The sequence below is a fragment of the Salvelinus alpinus genome, chromosome 2 (assembly GCF_045679555.1).
Source record: "Salvelinus alpinus chromosome 2, SLU_Salpinus.1, whole genome shotgun sequence".
NCBI classification, from domain to species: Eukaryota; Metazoa; Chordata; class Actinopteri; order Salmoniformes; family Salmonidae; genus Salvelinus; species Salvelinus alpinus.
The window spans coordinates 92,575,443-92,596,196 of NC_092087.1; the positions used below are offsets into that span (position 1 = coordinate 92,575,443).

Consider the following 20,754-nt stretch of genomic DNA (forward strand, 5'->3'; position numbering starts at 1 on the left):
ACTGCTAAAGCTAACTCTCTCTCCTCTGCTCTCATTCTTCTAGACCTATCGGCTGCCTTCGATACTGTGAACCATCAGATCCTCCTCTCCACCCTGTCCGAGTTGGGCATCTCCGGCGCGGCCCACGCTTGGATTGCGTCCTACCTGACAGGTCGCTCCTACCAGGTGGCGTGGCGAGAATCTGTCTCCTCACCACGCGCTCTCACCACTGGTGTCCCCCAGGGCTCTGTTCTAGGCCCTCTCCTGTTCTCGCTTTACACCAAGTCACTTGGCTCTGTCATAACCTCACATGGTCTCTCCTATCATTGCTATGCAGACGACACACAATTAATCTTCTCCTTTCCCCCTTCTGATGACCAGGTGGCGAATCGCATCTCTGCATGTCTGGCAGACATATCAGTGTGGATGACGGATCACCACCTCAAGCTGAACCTCGGCAAGATGGAGCTGCTCTTCCTCCCGGGCAAGGACTCCCCGTTCCATGATCTCGCCATCACGGTTGACAACTCCATTGTGTCCTCCTCCCAGAGCGCTAAGAACCTTGGCGTGATCCTGGACAACACCCTGTCGTTCTCAACTAACATCAAGGCGGTGGCCCGTTCCTGTAGGTTCATGCTCTACAACATCCGCAGAGTACGACCCTGCCTCACACAGGAAGCGGCGCAGGTCCTAATCCAGGCACTTGTCATCTCCCGTCTGGATTACTGCAACTCGCTGTTGGCTGGGCTCCCTGCCTGTGCCATTAAACCCCTACAACTCATCCAGAACGCCGCAGCCCGTCTGGTGTTCAACCTTCCCAAGTTCTCTCACGTCACCCCGCTCCTCCGCTCTCTCCACTGGCTTCCAGTTGAAGCTCGCATCCGCTACAAGACCATGGTGCTTGCCTACGGAGCTGTGAGGGGAACGGCACCTCAGTACCTTCAGGCTCTGATCAGGCCCTACACCCAAACAAGGGCACTGCGTTCATCCACCTCTGGCCTGCTCGCCTCCCTACCACTGAGGAAGTACAGGTCCCGCTCAGCCCAGTCAAAACTGTTCGCTGCTCTGGCACCCCAATGGTGGAACAAACTCCCTCACGACGCCAGGACAGCGGAGTCAATCACCACCTTCCGGAGACACCTGAAACCCCACCTCTTTAAGGAATACCTAGGATAGGATAAAGCAATCCTTCTGACCCCCCCCTCCCTTAAAAGATTCAGATGCACTATTGTAAAGTGGCTGTTCCACTGGATGTCATAAGGTGAATGCACCAATTTGTAAGTCGCTCTGGATAAGAGCGTCTGCTAAATGACTTAAATGTAAATGTAATGTAATGTCTGACGATTTTTTTTTTGAACTGTTTGGCCATAATGACCATTGTCATGTTTGGAGGAAAAAGGGGGAGGCTTGCAAGCCGAAGAACCCCATCTCAACCGTGAATTACGAGGGTGGCTGCATCATGTTGTGGGGGTGCTTTGCTGCAGGAGGGACTGGTGCACTTCACAAAATAGATGGCATCATGAGGATGGAAAATGATGTGGACATATTGAAGCAACATCTCAAGACATCAGTCAGGAAGTTAAAGCTTGGTCGCAAATGGGTCTTCCAAATGGACAATGACCCCAAGCATACTTCCAAAGTTGTGGAAAAATGGACAACAAAGTCAAGGTATTGGAGTGGCCATCACAAAGCCCTGACCTCAATCCTATAGAAAATTTGTGTGCAGAACTGAAAATGTGTGTGCGAGCAAGGAGACCTACTAACCTGACTCAGTTACATGAGCTCTGAGGAATGGGCCAAAAATCACCCAACTTATTGTGGGAAGCTTGTGGAAGGCTACCCAAAACGTTTGACACAAGTTAAACAATTTAAAGGCAATGCTACCAAATACTAATTGAGTGGATGTAAACTTCTGACCCACTGGAATTGTGATACAGTGAATTATAAGTGAAATAATCCGTCTGTAAACAATTGTTGGAATAATTACTTGTGTCATGCACAAAGTAGATGTTCTAACCGACTTGCCAAAACTATAGTTTGTTAACAAGAAACTTGTGGAGTGGTTGAAAAACAAGTTTTAAATCACTCCCACCTAAGTGTATGTAAACTTCCGACTTCAACTGTAAGTCTGAATACCAAATACTTAGAAGTGCTTGAACCAAAACGCGTAAAAAAGGGATACATTTACTAAGTCTGAATCGGCACCATGATGCAATTAGGAATTTGACTATTCAAGAATAAATTGATATATTGCTAATATTTTGTTGTTGTTGATGTACCAACCCCAGACTGCCCCTTTAACCCGAGATTAACACTAAAGTCACCACAAAGCACAGATGATTCATCAGGGCCATCACTGCTGTGTGCTGACTTCACCCAATTAGACACTGGCATGGCAGGAATGTATGTAAGCCTGTACTCTGCCCTTCTTCAGGTACAGGTCGCTATAGTTACAGGAAAAACACCTAATCTGCATAACTCCTCCTCTTCTTTTCTAGTCTGTGATTTCCAGGAATCGCTGTTGTGCTGTCATAGAGAGAGAGAGATGTGAGATGCCAAGCAGCAACACCTTTGTGTATTGTGTATAATACATTTGTTACCTCAGCAGTCCAAGACTGGCAATAATCAGATTCTACAGCGGAACTTGCTGGACTTTTTTCAGCTATTCTCATCTGACCACAAGACAAGATGCCGGCAACATGCAGCAAAGGTACGTGTTAGTTTGTAGTTCACTTAAGTGTTGCCTTTGAATAAACAAAAAAAACTATATTGAGGTTATGTTTTCCAATTGACCTGTTCATACCTGTCACATGGACCTGTTCATACCTGTCACATTGACCTGTTCATACCTGTCACATTGACGTGTTCATACCTGTCACATTGACCTGTTCATACCTGTCACATGGACCTGTTCATACCTGTCACATTGACCTGTTCATACCTGTCACATTGACCTGTTCATACCTGTCACATGGACCTGTTCATACCTGTCACATTGACCTGTTCATACCTGTCACATGGACCTGTTCATACCTGTCACATTGACCTGTTCATACCTGTCACATTGACCTGTTCATACCTGTCACATTGACCTGTTCATACCTGTCACATGGACCTGTTCATACCTGTCACATGGACCTGTTTATACCTGTCACATTGACGTGTTCATACCTGTCACATTGACCTGTTCATACCTGTCACATTGACCTGTTTATACCTGTCACATTGACCTGTTCATACCTGTCACATTGACCTGTTCATACCTGTCACATTGACCTGTTCATACCTGTCACATTGACCTGTTCATACCTGTCACATTGACCTGTTCATACCTGTCACATTGACCTGTTTATACCTGTCACATTGACCTGTTCATACCTGTCACATTGACCTGTTCATACCTGTCACATTGACCTGTTCATACCTGTCACATTGACCTGTTTATACCTGTCACATTGACCTGTTCATACCTGTCACATTGACGTGTTCATACCTGTCACATTGACCTGTTCATACCTGTCACATTGACCTGTTTATACCTGTCACATGGACCTGTTCATACCTGTCACATTGACCTGTTCATACCTGTCACATTGACCTGTTCATACCTGTCACATTGACCTGTTTATACCTGTCACATTGACCTGTTCATACCTGTCACATTGACGTGTTCATACCTGTCACATTGACCTGTTCATACCTGTCACATTGACCTGTTCATACCTGTCACATTGACCTGTTCATACCTGTCACATTGACCTGTTTATACCTGTCACATTGACCTGTTTATACCTGTCACATTGACCTGTTCATACCTGTCACATTGACCTGTTCATACCTGTCACATTGACCTGTTCATACCTGTCACATTGACCTGTTTATACCTGTCACATTGACCTGTTTATACCTGTCACATTGACCTGTTCATACCTGTCACATTGACCTGTTCATACCTGTCACATTGACCTGTTCATACCTGTCACATGGACCTGTTCATACCTGTCACATGGACCTGTTCATACCTGTCACATGGACCTGTTTATACCTGTCACATTGACCTATTCATTCGTTTATGTCCTTTCATAAACTGGTCCCACAACAGATTCCACCAACATGAGGATTGTTCTGCTGGGTACGCCTGGATCAGGGAAGAGTGCAACAGGAAACACCATCCTGGGGAGAGAGGTGTTTAGAGAAGAGACTGGATCAGGGAGGAGTGTGTTGGGGAAGAGAGAGGTGGAGGGGAGGAGCATCACTGTGATTGACACTCCTGGTATTTACAGCACAACACTGACTGAAGAACAACTGAATGAGGAAATGAGAAGGTGCATCTCTCTCACTTCTCCGGGCCCCCATGTGTTCCTTCTGGTTATCAGACTGGAGAGATTCACACAGGAAGACAGGAATACTTTGTCATGGATCCAGAAAAACTTTGGCGAGGAGGCCTTGAGTTACACCATGGTGTTATTCACCGGAAGAGAAAAACTAACCAGGAACCAATGGGAGGACTTTGAGAGGACTGAAACAACTAAACAACCAATCAGTGTGTGTGGGGGAGGGCATATTGTCCTCAACAGTAAGCCAGAGGTCCACACCACTCAGGTCACAGAGCTGCTGAGGAAGATAGAAGAGATGGTGGGGAGGAATGGAGGTCACTACCTCGAGGAGAGGTACCACGAGGCTCAGAGAAAGATCAGAGAGGAGCAGGAGAGGGAGAAGAGAAAGGAGGAGATAAATGAGAGGAAGGGGAAATTAGAGAGGAGAGAAGAAGAGGTGAGGAGGATGGAGGAGGAGTTGAGGAAGTCACTGGAGGGGGTAAAGAGGATAGAAGAAGATTTGAAGGAGAGACAGAAAGAGTTACAAGAAAAGAGAGAGGAGTTTAAGAAAGTGGAGAAGAGAACAAGACAAGAGGAGGAAGATAAATTGATAGAAAAGGAGCAGCAGAAGAGAGAAGAGAATCTTCAAAAGGTAAAGGAAGAGGCAAGGAAGCAAGAGAACAAAGTAAAGGAAATAGAGGAAGACTTGAAGCTAGCACAGGAACATGTGAGGAAGATGGCAGGAGAGGTGAATAAGATAGAGGAAGTGATGAAGAGAGACGAGCAGAGGAGGAGTGAGCAGAGTACACAGGAGAAGAAGAAAATAGTGGAATTGATGAAGAGAGAGATATACAAAAGGAAGAGAGAGGAGCAGAAGAGAGAGGAGGATAAGAAAATAGAGGAGAAGAAGAGAGAGGAGAGGAAGAGAGAGGAGAGGAAGAGAGAGGAGGAGAAGAAAATAGAGGAGCAGAAGAGAGAGGAGGATAAGAAAATAGAGGAGCAGAATAGAGAGGAGCAGAAGAGAGAGGAGGAGAAGAGAGAGGAGGAGAAGAGAGAGGAGCAGAAGAGAGAGGAGCAGAAGAGAGAGGAGGAGAAGAGAGAGGAGCAGAAGAGAGAGGAGGAGAAGAAAATAGAGGAGAGGAAGAGAGAGGAGCAGAAGAGAGAGGAGAAGAAGCAAATAGAGGAGAGGAAGAGAGAGGAGCAGAAGAGAGAGGAGAAGAAGAAAATAGAAGAGAGGAAGAGAGAGGAGCAGAAGGAACTCTTGATTTTAACAACTGTTACAGGTGGGTTAGCATTACTAGCTGCAGCGTGTTTTTCGGCCAAACAATAGAAGATTGAATAAGGTGTTTGATTGAATGCTGAATGCTGATTCAATGTTTCATCTCTCCTTACCACAGAAGTTATTTAAGGTATTGTGATATGAGGGTGAAATGTAGCCTAGCTGTTAAGAGCGTTGGGCCAGTAACCAAAAGGTTGCTGGTTGGAATCCCTGAGTCGACTAGGTGAAAAATCTGTCTATGTGCCTTTGATCAAGGCACTTAACCCTAAATGCTCCTGTAAGTTGCTCTGGAAAAGATGATCTGCTAAATGACTCAAATGTAGTATGATATGAATTTATGTCAGATTAACGGTTTCATGTTCTACCAACACTTTTGTGTTTGACACACGACACAACGTGCATTTCTTCAGTAGACAATACGTAGTACTGCATCTCCTTAGTCATTGATATTGGATATCGTGTCAAATAAAATAGGCATATTTGTTTTGTAATTTTAACAAAATCAGCCCAGAAACATCTGACACGTTGGTAGCAAACTTAAAGGCAACACAAATGAGTACGTGACAAATGTATTGGTTTGTTACTCTTGAAATGCTGCTGTCATACCTAACAATGACTCTACAGGTAGATACCACAAGATTATTAATAAGGCAGAGCTAGGGGGTTTTCCTAAACTCTGTGGGCATTTGCATTTGTATTTGTATTTGTATTTGTATTTGTGTGTGCGCGTGCGCGTGCGCGCGCGCGCGCGTGTGTGTGTGTGTGTGTGTGTGTGTGTGTGTGTGTGTGTGTGTGTGTGTGTGTGTGTGTGTGTGTGTGTGTGTGTGTGTGTGTGTGTGTGTGTGTGTGTGTGTGTGTGTGTGTGTGTGTGTGTGTGTCAAGCCGTCAGCTCCAAAACTGGAGAGTTGTTCGCCACGTCTGATATGTCGTCACCATAAAACCAGTTCCTCCAGCAACATGCAAACCACACCTCTATAGTTCCTCCTGTTCTTTGCTGATCTCTGATTTCCCAGAATCATTAACATATTCTAATACAGAGGACAGTGGTTTTTATTAAACTAGTCTACTATTTGAAACATGGTTTACTTTAAGAATTTAACTATGCACAGATATTGGATCTTAATAGTATCACTCTTTATTGCTGAGAATTTTCCTGCAATGCAGAAAATGCAAACTTGTAGTGTTTTTTTAAATACAGCTTTAAAAAGGCTTTTAAAGTTTGTTATTTCCGACTTCAGACTTTCTCTTTCTTCCATTTTATTTTGATCTTCTCTTAACTTCTTCTCCTCTTCCTGTTCAGAAAGTATTCCACATTTTGTTGTATTAAAAACTGAATTGAAAATTGTATCATCAGTGAAAACTTGTTTTTAGAGATTTTTGCAAATATATTAAAAACGAAATGCAGAAATATTACACTTACATAAGTTTTCAGCTCCCTGAGTCAATATGTTTTAGAATCATCTTTGGCAGCGATTACAGCTGTAGTCTTTCTGGGTAAGTCTTTAAGAGCTTTACACACCTGGATTGTATACTATTTGCACACATGATTCGTTTTTTTAATTCTTCAAGCTCTGTCAAGTTGGTTGATGTAGACAGCCATTTTCAAGTCTTGCTATAGATTTTCCAGCCTGTTTAAGTCAAAACTGGAACTAGGCCACTGAGGAACATTTAATGTTGACTTGGTGAGCAGCTCCAGGGTATATTTGGCCTTTTGTTTTAGGTTGTTGTCCTGCTGAAAGGTGAATTCAAATACAAGCATACTCATAACATGATGCAGCCATCACCATGCTTGAAAATATTAAGAGTGGTACTCAGGGATGTGTTGTGTTGGATTTAGAAAAGACATTGGCACATGTAGCATGAGTCATAAATGGCACCATATTCCCTTAATACTGCACTACTTTCTACCAGGACCCTAGTGCACTACTTTCTACCAGGACCCTAGTGCACTACTTTCTACCAGGACCCTAGTGCACTACTTTCTACCAGAACCCTAGTGCACTACTTTCTACCAGGACCCTAGTGCACTACTTTCTACCTGGACCCTAGTTCACTACTTTCTACCAGGACCCTAGTGCACTATAAAGGGAATAGGGTGCCTTTTGGGAAGAAACCCACATGTACCTCCACAACACAAACATCCTTCTGAAAGTCAACTTCACCTGGGTATCTGTTAGGCAGACAAAAGAGCTGAAGCAGGCTGGGTTTTAATCTGTGTCATTGCCAAACACACTAGCCTTTCAGTAACCTTCACATATGAACATTCTATCATTAATGAGCTGGAAGAGATCAGAGGATTTGATCCTGATTCAATAACCCTCATCGATGCCCTTAAATCACAAGGGTTATGCAAATATTGGAACATTTACCTTATTTTTGTGTTGGTGTCCGGTTGCTAAGCAAATGTTTTGTAAGCTAAACTGACTTTTACACAGGTACAGTGCATTCGGAAAGTATTCAGACCCCTTGACTTTTCCACATTTTGTTACGTTACAGACTTATTCTAAAATGGATTAAATAAAAACATGTCCTCAGCAATCTACACACAATACCCCATGATGACATCACAATACCCCATAATGACATCACAATACCCCATAATGACATCACAATACCCCATAATGACAAAGCGAAAACAGGTCTTAAATGGAAAAAGTTTGGAAACACCAAGACTCTTCCTAGAGCTGGCAGCCAGACCAAAATGAGCAATCAGGGGAAAAGGGCCTTGGTCAAGGAGGTGACCAAGTATCCAATGGTCACTCTGACAGAGCTCTAGAGCTCTTCTGTAGAGATGGGAGAACCTTCCAGAAGGACAACCATCTCTATAGTACTCCACCAATCAGGCCTTTATGGTAGAGTGGCCAGACGGAAGCCACTCCTCAGTAAAAGGCACATGACAGACCAATTGGAGTTTACCAAAAGACCCCTTAAGACTCTCAGACCATGAGAAACAAGATTCTCTGGCCTGATTGCCAAGCCTCACAACTGGAGGAAACCTGGCACCATCCCTACGGTGAAGCATGGGAAAATGGGGCTCTGCAGTGACAAATGGGATAAACTCCCCAAATACAGGTGTGCCAAGCTTGTAGAAGACTCAAGATAGAAGACTCAAGGCTGTAATTGGTGAATTCTTATGTAAATGTGATATTTCAGTTTTTTATTATCAATAAATTAGCAAAAAAAATCTAAAAACCTGTGTTTGCTTTTTCATTATGGGTATTGTGTGTAGATTCATGAGGGAAAAAACAATTCAATCAATTTTAGAATAAGTCTGTAACCTAACAAAATGTGGAAAAGGTCAAGGGGTCTGAATCCTTTCCCAAGGCATTGTATATGATGCCATCTGCTGTAGTTGATGAAAGATGGATCATCTTTCAAACCAGTCCTCAACCTTCCTTGTATGTTTATTTTCTTTGTTTCATTTACAACTTTTCAAGTATATTTCTGTTTCCTGAAACAAATAACCTAGTGTGTGTGCTAACAAATCATCAACTATGAGTTTGTCTTGTCAGAATAATGCAACGTGTGTTTATTGTGTTTAAACTATGATTTAACATGATACTGTTATACTTGTGTTTGTGTTTTTAGAATTGAAATGCTTTTTTTACTACATCTCTTTAGTCACTGGGTTGAAGTTTAAAGGTCAATATCTAAAATAATAGACCGCGTTAGTTAAAATCTGCTTTATTTGTTTCAATGAGCCCTGGAGATACTGACATGTTGATGACCAGAAACAAATGAGTTGAAGAGAAACATGCATTCAACTGAGTGGTTAGAAAACATATTAAGTCTATGTCCAACTGATCTATAAGGCACTTACAACTATAAATCACACATAGTGACAAAGTACAAGAAAAGTACGAGTACACAGATGGCCAGAGATGGAAAGGGATCTTCTTCACATTAAAATGGGATGACAAATACAACCTTAGACAAATACATCTAGCCAACTATGAATCACTTTTTCCAAATGTTGTTTACAGTTCAGTCATTTAGCAGATGTTCTTATCCAGAGCGACTTGCAGGAGGAATTAGGTGCCCTGCTCAAGGGCACATCGGCAGATCTTTCACCTAGTCGGGTTGGGGATTCAAACCAGCAACCTTTCAGTTACTGGCCCAACAATCTCAACAGCTAGGATATCTGCAGCCCCTTTTTCATCAACAATGGACACATGCATTTTTGGAAAAGTATTTTATTGCTATGTATAACAAATGTACATAACAACGTACAAATCAGTCATTCATTCAATAGTTTTGTGTGACTGACTGAGAAGTGTTTGCTAATTGTAGGAGCCATGCTTCAGTATCCCTCTAAACTTCCTGTTTCTTCAAGTTCAGAAGCACCATGATAGAAACAACAATAAAAACAGTGACAAAGGCAATGAGCTTCCATTTATGTTGCTGAATGAACTGGTCTGTGGCCTCCTTCAGTTTCACTCCAACAACGATTCCAATGATCAACGTCAACAATCCAACAGTAATCACCATCGGCCCACAATCTGGCTTATCAGGAGCTGTGACACACATACACACCGAGTATTAATCATTTAGAATCTGCTGCATTTTACAGTATACAGCAGATCTGTCATTTAATGATACTTGAAAGAATAAAAACAAAACAAGTGGTTATCTTTTCTTTTGGCATCTCTGTCAGTTCTACGTTCCCCATTCTGTTACACTACAATAGTACAGCATCACTACTGAACTGTCCTCTCCTATATGACAGGGAAGCTGTTACACTACAATAGTACAGCATCACTACTGAACTGTCCTCTCCTATAGGATAGGGAAGATGTTACACTGCAATAGTACAGCATCACTACTGAACTGTCCTCTCCTATAGGATAGGGAAGCTGTTACACTACAATAGTACAGCATCACTACTGAACTGTCCTCTCCTATAGGATAGGGAAGATGTTACACTGCAATAGTACAGCATCACTACTGAACTGTCCTCTCCTATAGGATAGGGAAGCTGTTACACTACAATAGTACAGCATCACTACTGAACTGTCCTCTCCTATATGATAGGGAAGCTGTTACACTACAATAGTACAGCATCACTACTGAACTGTCCTCTCCTATAGGATAGGGTTTCTGTTACACTGCAATAGTACAGCATCACTACTGAACTGTCCTCTCCTATAGGATAGGGTTTCTGTTACACTGCAATAGTACAGCATCACTACTGAACTGTCCTCTCCTATAGGATAGGGTTTCTGTTACACTGCAATAGTACAGCATCACTACTGAACTGTCCTCTCCTATAGGATAGGGTTTCTGTTACACTGCAATAGTACAGCATCACTACTGAACTGTCCTCTCCTATAGGATAGGGAAGCTGTTACACTACAATAGTACAGCATCACTACTGAACTGTCCTCTCCTATAGGATAGGGAAGCTGTTACACTACAATAGTACAGCATCACTACTGAACTGTCCTCTCCTATAGGATAGGGAAGCTGTTACACTACAATAGTACAGCATCACTACTGAACTGTCCTCTCCTATAGGATATGGAAGCTGTTACACTGCACTAGTACAGCATCACTACTGAACTGTCCTCTCTTATAGGATAGGGAAGCTGTTACACTACAATAGTACAGCATCACTACTGAACTGTCCTCTCCTATAGGATAGGGAAGCTGTTACACTACAATAGTACAGCATCAATACTGAACTGTCCTCTCCTATAGGATAGGGAAGCTGTTACACTACAATAGTACAGCATCAATACTGAACTGTCCTCTCCTATAGGATAGGGAAGCTGTTACACTACAATAGTACAGCATCACTACTGAACTGTCCTCTCCTATAGGATAGGGAAGCTGTTACACTACAATAGTACAGCATCACTACTGAACTGTCCTCTCTTATAGGATAGGGAAGCTGTTACACTACAATAGTACAGCATCACTACTGAACTGTCCTCTCTTATAGGATAGGGAAGCTGTTACACTACAATAGTACAGCATCACTACTGAACTGTCCTCTCCTATATGACAGGGAAGCTGTTACACTACAATAGTACAGCATCACTACTGAACTGTCCTCTCCTATAGGATAGGGAAGCTGTTACACTGCAATAGTACAGCATCACTACTGAACTGTCCTCTCCTATAGGATAGGGAAACTGTTACACTACAATAGTACAGCATCACTACTGAACTGTCCTCTCCTATAGGATAGGGAAGCTGTTGCACTACAATAGTACAGCATCACTACTGAACTGTCCTCTCCTATAGGATAGGGAAGCTGTTACACTACAATAGTACAGCATCACTACTGAACTGTCCTCTCCTATAGGATAGGGAAGCTGTTACACTACAATAGTACAGCATCACTACTGAACTGTCCTCTCCTATAGGGAAGCTGTTACACTACAATAGTACAGCATCACTACTGAACTGTCCTCTCCTATAGGATAGGGAAGTTTGGGTTTTAATCACGGTAAAGCACTCACCTGAAGTCGTCATGTTGTTGTACTTTTCCTCTGTTGTTGATCCTGAACTCAATTCAACTCAATGAAGAGGGTGTCTACAATAAAGCACAGAAATTAGACAACGAAGTGAGGTTGTTTGCTAGTTAAACAATGAACATAGAACAGAGTAAACATAGAAAATAGAACAGAATAAACATAAAACATAGAACAAAATAAACATAGATCAGAGAAGAATACACATAGAACATAGAACATAATAAACATAGATCAGAGAAGAATACACATAGAACATAGAACATAATAAACATAGATCAGAGAAGAATACACATAGAACATAGAACATAATAAACACAGAAAATAGAACAGAATAAACATAGATCATAGAGAAGAATAAACATAGAACATAATAAACACAGAACATAATTAACATAGAACAGAATAAACACAGGACAGAAGATAATAAATATAGAACAGAATAAACATAGAACACAATAACAGATTTAAACAGAACAGACTGTTTCACAATAAACAACGAGTCTATTGATTCATCCTTGCTTCAATCAAAGTAAAAATAATTAAAAAATCCCCATTAAAATCCTTCAGTTTAAGTTAAAGATACTGTGTGTGTTGTTTTGCATGGGCTGCTTCTCAAACTCAAAACGGAAGAACATACGCACGTCCAAGCACTTTCCGCAGGCGCTGGAGTTGTAGGCAAACTCATGGAAAAGTGTGCAGCGTTTTCCTTTCTGTTTTCCACTGCTTCTCAATCTACCAAATCCGCCTATATCGGATATCTGCATCTGCGGAGGAAGAAGGTGGCCGAGATATAGCGGTGTCTGTTACTTTGTTCCGTCTGTCTCTGCTGCCTTAGTTGATGATATTGTCATGGTGAGGATTTAAGTTTCATTTTCCCTGAACTGAAACCAAGATGAGAGGCACCACCCCCATTCATAGTTCACTACTGCTAAGTGACAGATACAAACCATTATTAACACAGGATAATAACACCTATTCTGATGTGTATAGATGGAAGGGCTTTGGTGATGGATCATGTTTCTTGATGCGATTATCAAACTTTAATTATGAATCATTTGGAAGTGAATAAAATCCCAATAAAGAGAGAAAAGAAACAGAGAATATATTGATTATTTTAAAGAGAGATGAAACTCTCATATTCATCACCAGTGCTAACCTACTTCTGTGAAGTCAGTCCTGATATGGGTCTGAACCTGTTAGTCATGAAGGGATTAAAACATCCGGATGAGATTCATCCAGAAATATCTTTCCCTGATTTTCATCTGACCAAGTATTCAGATATTGTGTGACGAGAGTTACAGGCCAGGCCACTGAATTAAAGGCCTTTATCCTACCCTGTAAAGTCCTTAAAAATAACATTAACCAGAATTTATGACTAGTTCACCAAAAACACATGATCAGATAATCCTGATTCAACCCATGGTTGCATCAACGTTGTTTCCACGTCATTTCAAGCAAACAACGATTGGTTTTGTAAAAAGTGGATGACGTGAAAGGCATTTCGTTGTGTTTTCACCCGACCTTTAACTTAAATTCAATTATTTAAAGTATTCAGATATTGTGTGACAGGAGTTATGGCCAGGCCAATGATAAGCCTCTATCCTACCCTGTAAAACCATCACAGTGTACAATAACAACAACAATAACAACAACATGACCAGTGTTTAAGTTGTACATCGGGTGGTGCCAGAACAGAACATGACCAGTGTTTAAGTTGTACATCGGGTGGTGCCAGAACAGAACAGGACCAGTGTTTAAGTTGTACATCGGGTGGTGCCAGAACAGAACATGACCAGTGTTTAAGTTGTACATCGGGTGGTACCAGAACAGAACATGACCAGTGTTTAAGTTGTACATCGGGTGGTACCAGAACAGAACATGACCAGTGTTTAAGTTGTACATCGGGTGGTGCCAGAACAGAACAGGACCAGTGTTTAAGTTGTACATCGGGTGGTACCAGAACAGAACATGACCAGTGTTTAAGTTGTACATCGGGTGGTGCCAGAACAGAACAGGACCAGTGTTTAAGTTGTACATCGGGTGGTGCCAGAACAGAACATGACCAGTGTTTAAGTTGTACATCGGGTGGTGCCAGAACAGAACAGGACCAGTGTTTAAGTTGTACATCGGGTGGTGCCAGAACAGAACATGACCCGTGTTTAAGTTGTACATCGGGTGGTACCAGAACAGAACATGACCAGTGTTTAAGTTGTACATCGGGTGGTGCCAGAACAGAACATGACCAGTGTTTAAGTTGTACATCGGGTGGTACCAGAACAGAACATGACCAGTGTTTAAGTTGTACATCGGGTGGTACCAGAACAGAACATGACCAGTGTTTAAGTTGTACATCGGGTGGTGCCAGAACAGAACAGGACCTGAGGGGCTCTGAGGTAACGGAACAGATGAAAAACAATATTTCCTTCATAATAAAGCATTGCACATCATAGCATTTGCATCGTAAAGTAGAGATACACTTACAGAAGTTGCGCTCATGGCGTTTTTAAATTTTTACTTGGGTCCGGGAAGAAATGCCTTTTGCATTTTATGAACACATTTCATGCAATTCTAACTCATTTTATATGGCTGGAGACTGGCAGAATAATTTTTTATTCCGCACAAATTATCTAAATTACATTTAAGTCATTTAGCAGACGCTCTTATCCAGAGCAACTTACAAATTGGAAAGTTCATACATATTCATCCTGGTCCCCCGTGGGGAATGAACCCACAACCCTGGCGTTGCAAGCGCCATGCTCTACCAACTGAGCCACACGGGACTACGACAGGCTACTTTGACACTGGCAAACTGAGATCAATAAAGTAAACTTGTCTTGGATCCATCAGTAGTCTAGGTGTGACATATTGTACAATATGAGGAGGAAATGATAGTCCTAGAAAACAGTGGAGGCTGCTGAGGGGAGGACGGCTCATAATAATGTCAGGAACGGAGCAAATGGAATGGCAACAAACACCTGGAAACCATGGAAACCATGTGTTTGATACCATTCCACTGATTCCGCTCCAGCCATTAACACAAACCCGTCCTCCCTAATTTAAGGTGCCACCAACCTCCTGAGCTAGAAAAGCTTTCCACTTTCACTGACTCACCCAATGATGCACAGCTCACTCATTGGCGATGGCCAATAGTCTCTTGTCAAAAGCCTCTTCTCTTTTGTATTACTTTGTAAAACAATGTTTGCTCATTAGGCCTACTTGGAAGTTTATACAATATTTTGTTAGCCTACAGTCAGAGTAGAGTCTTCTGTTTTAAGCAGGAGACATTTGCTTTCCAACCTGTGTTTTCCTGCGATTGTAGCCTATTTGAAATATTGGTAAAGGTTTGTTCTGGCTGCATGCTGTTCACTGACAGATTTGCCGCGCGTTCCTGGGTTAGGTCTATATGCCTTATGATTGGGCTACACAAACACAATCCACAGCTAGGATATTGTTTAAAGAAGCTATTGTTCCTCTGTGGCTAAATTATAGACCTACTCCTGGTGTAGTATTCAGAATAATTGAATTTCTTTCTGAACAGACAGCAGTAATTTTATAACTTCGGTAAATGTATTTAAATGGATCAGGGGTGCTGCAGCTCCTCCAGCACCTTGCCGCGGTATGATTCTATAAGTGTATAAATTATGAAGTACAACCGTTAGCAGCAACGGCTACGCGTTGGTCTCAAAAACATAGTCTATAATATTGCGCAAACCATAAAACCGGGCCGGACCAACAGGAATGAATTCTAAGAATATCAGGCTCGGGCTGAAAATCTACGTTTTACAATTACGTATTTTTTTAGGGGGCAGGATAATTAGGTAATGAGGGGACAACTCAAATGAACTCTGGTTGCTTTTATTATAATCTTTTACATTACAAACAGGGATTTTCTTTCTCATGTAGATGTACCGGATCCGGCTCAAATTAAGCACTGTGCATGTCTAGATCAACCAAATATACACGATCAAAGAATAATTTATGTACACAAAAATAGTGAGCCCCAACTGGGGAACGAACCCAGGGACTGTCCACCCAACAGCTAAAGGCTAATATCAGGTCACTACAAATCTCAACAATGTTATTGTTGTTGCCTTTATGTGTAACAGAATCAGTAAATCCTACAATAATTATATTTCACCAGAAATGACGTGATAGAAAATGGCATAAGAGTGGAAATCCCCACTACTCCCAGACACAGAGCAGCCAGACTCTTTTCCAATAAACTATCAGCGAGTAATTCACGTTTCGCTAAACTGAAGCAGTGCCAGTGATAGGGGTAGGAGCAGCAACAGCTATAGGAGCAACTATAGGAGGAGGGATAACACATGAAAAATGTGTTCTCCCTCTACCCTCCCTCCCTGGTCTGTGTTCTCCCTCTACCCTCCCTCTACCCTCCCTCCCTGGTCTGTGTTCTCCCTCTACTCTCCCTCCCTGGTCTGTGTTCTTCCTCTACCCTCCCTCCCTGGTCTGTGTTCTCCCTCTACCCTCCCTCTACCCTCCCTCCCTGGTCTGTGTTCTTCCTCTACCCTCCCTCCCTGGTCTGTGTTCTCACTTTACCCTCCCTCTATCCTCCCTCCCTTGTCTGTGTTCTCCCTCTACCCTCCCTCCCTGGTCTGTGTTCTCCCTCTACCCTCCCTCCCTGGTCTGTGTACTCTCTCCACCCATCCTCCCTGGTCTGTGTTCTCCCTCTGTCCTCCCTCCCTGTTCTGTGTTCTCCCTCTACCCTCCCTCCCTGGTCTGTGTTCTTCCTCTGTCCTCCCTCCCTGGTCTGTGTTCTCCCTCTGTCCTCCCTCCCTGGTCTGTGTTCTCCCTCTACCCTCCCTCCCTGGTCTGTGTTCTCCCTCTGTTCTCCCTCCCTGGTCTGTGTTCTCCCTCTGTTCTCCCTCCCTGGTCTGTGTTCTCCCTCTGTCCTCCCTCCCTGGTCTGTGTTCTCCCTCTGTCCTCCCTCCCTGGTCTTTGTGCTCTCTCTATCCTCCCTCCCTATTCTGTGTTCTCTCTCTATCCTCCCTCTGTCCTCCCTCCCTGGTCTGTGTTCTCCCTCTGTTCTCCCTCCCTGGTCTGTTTTCTCTCTGTATCCTCCCTCTGTCCTTCCTCCCTGGTCTGTGTTCTCCCTCTACCCTCCCTCTGTCCTCCCTCCCTGGTCTGTGTTCTCCCTCTGTTCTCCCTCCCTGGTCTGTTTTCTCTCTGTATCCTCCCTCTACCCTCCCTCCCTGGTCTGTGTTCTCCCTCTACCCTCCCTCCCTGGTCTGTGTTCTCCCTCTAGTGTCAGACTTTGTGTAAAACACCATGATTAACACAGTGAGGAATGTTGTAAAATACTGTACTGTACTTCATTACTGTATTTCTAATGTACCTCATTACTATATTTCTACTGTACGTCAATATTGTATTTCTACAGTACTTCAATATTGTATTTCTACTGTACTTCATTACTGTATTTCTACTGTACTTCATTACTGTATTTCTACTGTACTTCATTACTGTATTTCTACTGTACTTCATTATTGTATTTCTACTGTACTTCATTACTGTATTTCTACTGTAATTCATAATCCAGGGGAAGGGATGAGGGCTCAGAACTGTAGGACAATTATTACTAAAACAATTAAATTAGAGGAACATTAGATTAACTTCTATGTTTATTACTTTAACAATTACAATAGAGGGATTTAAATATTGTTTACTTACAAAGAGGTATTTTGTATTGTATACCTACTAAAAGGGATTTAGAGGGATTTTGTATTGAATACCTTCTGAAAGGAATTTAGAGGGATTTTGTATTGTATACCAACTGAAAGGGATTAACTTCTTGGAACTATAGGGGGTGCTGTTCCGCATTAGCATATTTGTGTCTCCAAATTAAACTGCCTCGTGCTAAATTCTTGATCGTACAATATGCATATTATTGTTATTATTGGATAGAAAACAGTCTATAGTTTCTATAGGAGTTGAAATTTCGTCTCTGAGTGGTACAGAACAATTTCTACAGCACTTTTCATGACAGGGTTCAGATTTCAGAAATTTTTACCTCTGATCTGGGGTCTGTTTATAAGGCCACAGTGAATGCTATGAAGAAACCGACACTACCTACGTCTTCCTCTGGGTGTCTGTACGTCATCACGTTTTCAATGAAGTCTATGGGACGTTCACAGCCATTATAAATGACAAAAATGTACAGAGACCCCTCTTTCTCAACGTGCGCCTCAAGCGTGAAGGCCATCGGACCTGCCTCGTTCCAAATCGTTTTCTAACCAGCAGTATTTCTCCGGTCATGTTTTCAGTCGTTATAGTTGTTAAAAACATCATAATGTAGTGAATTTTAACCGTTTTATATCAATTTATATCCGTTTAGTGCGATTTTGAGGAATTTCTTTGTCGTGCACTCTGAAAGTTTGGACACGCTTTAGGGTGTCGGTCGTTGGTGATGGACATTTCGAAGGACAGAGGACATCTATCGACCAAAAGACGTTTATAACATAGAAAGGATACATTGCCCAAGAATATGATGGAAGATCAGCTCAAAGTAAGCAATATTTAATATGATAAACCGTGTTTCTGTCGAAATATTTTAAACGCATACATCGCCATTTTGTTTGGTATAGCTTCACTTGGCCAACCCTGTATTGAAAAGTAAGGATAATTTTAAAAATGTAAATCAGCGGTTGCATTAAGAACTAATTTGTCTTTCGATTCCTGTCAACCCTGTATTTTTTAGTCAAGTATATGATTAGCTTTTAATTAAACTAGATCACTCTGATAGATGACGTCAGACATATTGAGGCTTGATTTCCTAGTATTTTTATTGTGTAACCACGGTTTTGTATGGCTAAATATGCACCTTTTCGAACAAACTGTATATGTATGTTGTAAAATGATGTTACAGGAGTGTCATCGGAAGAATTCTGAGAAGGTTAGTGAAAAAATTAATATCTTTTGGCGGTGATTACGTTATAGCGCTCTTTGGCTGGAATCGATGCTCTGGTAACGTTTTCACATGTAGTATGCTAACTTATCGATTTATTGTGTTTTCGCTGTAAAACGCTTAGAAAATCTGAAATATTGTCTGGAATCACAAGATCTGGGTCTTTCCATTGCTATGCTTTGTCTATTCTTATGAAATGTTTTATGATGAGTAAATTGGTCATACACGTTGCTCTATCTAGTAATTCTAGTGGATTTGTGATGGTCGGTGCAATTGTAAACTGTGATTTCTACCTGAAATATGCACTTTTTTCTAACAAAAACTATCCTATACCATGAATATGTTATCAGACTGTCATCTGATGGTTTTTTTTATAGGTTATTGGCTATCAATATCTTAGTTGAGCCGAATTGGTGATAGCACCTGAAGGAGTAAGAAACTGATGGAGTTAGAATAGTGGTGTATTTTGCTAACGTGTTTAGCTAATAGATTTACATATTTTGTCTTCCCTGTAAAACATTTTAAAAATCTGAAATGGTGGCTTTATTCACAAGATCTGTATCTTTCATCTGGTGTCTTGGACTTGTGATTTAATGATATTTAGATGCTACTATCTACTTCTGAAGCTATGCTATCTATGCTAATCAGTGTGTGGGGGGTGGGGGGTGATCCCGGATACGGGGTTGAGGTTCGGTAAAGGTTTTAAGAGGGATTTTGTATTGTTTACTTACAAAGAGGGATTTTGTATTGTATACCTGCTGAAAGGGATTTAGAGGGACTTTGTATTGTATACCTGCTGAAAGGGATTTAGAGGGATTGTGTATTGTATACCTGCTGAAAGGGATTTAGAGGGATTTTGTATTGTATACCTGCTGAAAGGGATTTAGAGGGATTTTGTATTGTATACCTGCTGAAAGGGATTTAGAGGGATTTTGTATTGTATACCTGCTGAAAGGGATTTAGAGGGATTTTGTATTGTATACCTGCTGAAAGGGATTTAGAGGGATTTTGTATTGTATACCTGCTGAAAGGGATTTAGAGGGATTTTGTATTGTATACCTGCTGAAAGGGATTTAGAGGGATTTCTATATTGTTTACTTACATTTATGTATGTCTATTACTATTCGCTCATGGCAATTTGAAAATTTGTCTGAGCTGTTTGTAAATTGACAGATAATCAATTAATAATATTTGTTGTTTCATGGTTGTGCTTTATGATGTTTCATGATTTGTTAACATTTAATGAACATTTGATGGACAACCTTTGAGGACATTTAGTCAGTGGTAGTGTGTGCTTAGTGTTGCATGTATGATTTCCCCAGAATTCAACAATAAATAATCAAATGAAATCCACAAAATCCTCTCCTCATGTTCTGTTCAAACACCACTATGATTACAACAGGATTTTGGTTTGTTTTGGACGAAACATTTATAGAAAACAGGCAGTGATCTATTACACTCAGTTAACTATCATTGGAAACTGACAGATCTACACTCAGTGGTGACCTGCCATTCAGGGCAGGTGGGACAGAACATTTTTAGCACAAAAATAAAATTAATATATATTTTTTTGGGGGGGCCTTGACAGTTTTGCGTGCTATTTTGGCATTAATACGTGTCACATACCAGTTTGCAAAAAATGTACAAAAAATGATATGTATAATTGAGTTAATAAAGCCACATACAAACATGGTCTCTTTTTTGCTTTCTTGAATGAGGCAGCTCCAGAATGCAGGTGTTTCAGTGCTTTCTGTGGTGGGGCGAGACAGCAGAAAATAG

At 41.6% G+C, this 20,754-nt stretch overlaps 1 long non-coding RNA gene across 1 annotated transcript; it reads right to left on the reverse strand.

Annotated features, from left to right (window-relative positions):
• Positions 1–9,242: 9,242 nt before the first annotated feature.
• Positions 9,243–12,927, reverse strand: LOC139568260 (uncharacterized). The gene is made up of 3 exons (XR_011673558.1): positions 12,695–12,927; positions 12,039–12,112; positions 9,243–10,088 (listed from the first exon to the last, which is right to left on the reverse strand). It is a non-coding gene; the product is annotated as an uncharacterized lncRNA (long non-coding RNA).
• Between the last annotated feature and the right edge of the window lie 7,827 nt (positions 12,928–20,754).